The sequence below is a fragment of the Etheostoma cragini genome, chromosome 11, assembly GCF_013103735.1.
Source record: "Etheostoma cragini isolate CJK2018 chromosome 11, CSU_Ecrag_1.0, whole genome shotgun sequence".
Classification (NCBI taxonomy): Eukaryota; Metazoa; Chordata; class Actinopteri; order Perciformes; family Percidae; genus Etheostoma; species Etheostoma cragini.
The window spans coordinates 27,777,401-27,780,181 of NC_048417.1; the positions used below are offsets into that span (position 1 = coordinate 27,777,401).

Genomic DNA, 2,781 nt, shown 5'->3' on the forward strand with positions numbered 1-2,781 from the left:
AGTAATACTAAGATTGAAATTTTGCCATTATCTGTGTTAAGGTGGATGTCATTAAAGACTTTGACAAGAGCCGTTTCATTGCTGTGGTGTGGTCGGAAACCCAACTGAAAGGTATCAAAATTGTTGCTTAGTGACAAGAAATGGTTGAGTTGTTGAAAGACTACTTTTTCAATGATTTTACTTAAAAACGGAAGGTTTGATATTGGCCTATAGTTGCTCATTAGTGACTTGTCTAGGTTGTTCTTTTTTAAAAGTGGCTTGATTACTGCAGTAAAAGACAAATTAAGACTTAACATTGTAACTGCTCATGGAGGTGCTGTGGCTTAGTTGGTTAAAGTGCCTGTCTAGTAAACAGGAGATCCTGGGTTCAAATCCCAGCAGCACCTTACTGTTGGAGAGACTACCTCTGATTGTGTCTTATCATCATGTCTACTCAATCCCCATTAAGCTACCCTAGTAACAAATGAAAAAGACATGTTACATTTACACACAAACACTACATTAACACAGACATAAGATGATACATAAACAGACATGAAATGCAAGTTTAAGCTACAATATACACTGAGTTCTTTCATCAGACGTTTCTGTTCATATGGCCTAATCATGTTGTTTGTACACTGTACCTCTTGAGTAAGACAGAGCTCAAGGCTGTCTGATCTGGCCACCTGTGGCAGGTGATCAACCGCTGGAAACATTACTGGCCCACTGGTGCAGCTCGAACCCTCCAGAGGCAAGGATAGCCCGTAGCTTGTCCTCTAGCTGTCAGGCATCCCTTGATGTTGGCAGGCTCTGGGGGCAGTTAACCACATAAAAACATCTTTCCACTGATGACCGGACACTATCTCCAGACGCACAATGATCTGAGACATGCTTCTGCAAGGCATAGCTAACGCAGCGCAGACTGCCAGACTGCCAATGAAATGACTTCATAAATGTGCAACTTTGGCTCCACTACAGGTCTGTGTTCCAAATTGTTTTGAGGGTGAGATCTTTGACTTCTCCCTTTAGTCCAAGCTTCTCTGCTGCTGCTGGAAGGAGCATTGTGCGCTCAGAACCATCATCTAGTATAGCGTAGGTGTCCAGGGTGTGCTTACCATAATGCAGGATCACTCTGATGACCTTCAGCAGCACCCGAATGGTTGATCCAAGTAGAGCTCTCCAGTAGCTGTGTATATAAGGCAACTCCTTTCTGTTGGCTCCTCCTTTGGTGGTCTACTGTCAACATAACGAAGGACTTGACAAAGACGTCAAAGCCTGAGTTGAAACTATTTTTGTAGGCTTTGCTGTTTGGCCGAGCCTTTTGTACTTCTGAAAAACAAATATGCTATCCTTAGCTAGACTCAGATTCTTAACAGCAGCTTATTAATAGAAGCGAGACCCCCTGGACAGCGACTGAGACGACAGAACTCCCCCTGACTGTGACTCGGACCAACTATAACTTGTGGTAAAATTCGATCGGGAGGGATGTGGGATAACAACTTGGCCAGACAAGGTAGGGAAAGTTAGGCAGAGACTAGGGTACTGGAGACTTAGAGGACTAACACTAGAAGGAAAGGTTTTAATCATCAAGGCAGTGATTTTACCTTTGCTTTTACTCATCAGCTCTGTTTTTATCCCATCCAGAAAAGCAATTTTAGACCTGGAACAAGCCATCTCTTATTTCCTGTAGAGGTCCAAGTGGGAACGAATGAAAAGAATAGTGATGAAGATGGGATGGAATCATACCTCAGAAGATTGAAGACTTTACCCTTAGATCTTAATGTAGTTGGGTATTTTATCCTGCCACCAACCTTTGCTTTTATCCAGACCTTTTTTTAAATGTTCACCTTGAGCAAGAAGAAGTGTATGTTTTAACGAAGCTTCACCCTCTCATTTCAGTTGTGTAGGAGCGGGAACCAGTGAGTCCAGTGCAAGGGCTGGCTATTCTGCATCATTTTTAGACCGGATATTCCAAAGGGTGGGCACTCTCCCTCCCACACACACACAGACACGCACACACACACACACACACACACACACACTCTCACACACACACACATGCACAAACACACACACAAACACACACATTGATACAGACACGCGAACACACACACAGATACAGACACAAACACACACAAACACACACACAAAGATACAGACACACACACACAGATACAGACACGCGAACACACACACAGATACAGACACAAACACACACATAGTTACAGACACATACACTCACACACACACACACACACACACACAGAGATACAGACACATACACACAAACACACACACACATACACACACACACACGGCCATGGCTCAATGGAAGAGCGGTTGCCTACCACTTGGAAGGTAGTGGTTCAATCCCTGGCCCTGCAGTCCCATGTCGAAGTGTCCTTGGGCAAGACACTGAACCCTGAGTTCGATGATCGGAGTGTGAATGTGTGAGTGTGTATCTGATGAGCAGGTGGCACCTTGTACGGCAGCCTCGGCCACAGTGTATGAATGTGTGTGATTGTGAATGTTTCCTGTATGATGTAAAAGCGCTTTGAGTAGTCGGCGGACGGTTCCCGTGCACGGTAAATAAACTCGCCGTTTTTCGGAAGTGCTGACTTCTTTCCTAAATTGTAAGCATTAAACCGTCATAAACACGCTCATGCCATACATCATTTGAAAGCTTAGAGTGTCCTGATTCCATCGAGCCAAACACGCTCGAAACACGAAGCAATTAGGTGACTCACAACGGTGATAATCATGTTCTGAAGTAAAGAAACACAGAAAGATTTGAGTCTA

The 2,781-nt window shown here is 44.0% G+C and overlaps 1 non-coding gene across 1 annotated transcript; it reads left to right on the plus strand.

Annotated features, from left to right (window-relative positions):
• Window positions 1-312: 312 nt before the first annotated feature.
• Window positions 313-386, plus strand: trnat-agu. The gene has a single exon. It is a non-coding gene; the product is annotated as a tRNA-Thr (tRNA).
• The last annotated feature ends 2,395 nt before the right edge of the window (window positions 387-2,781 follow it).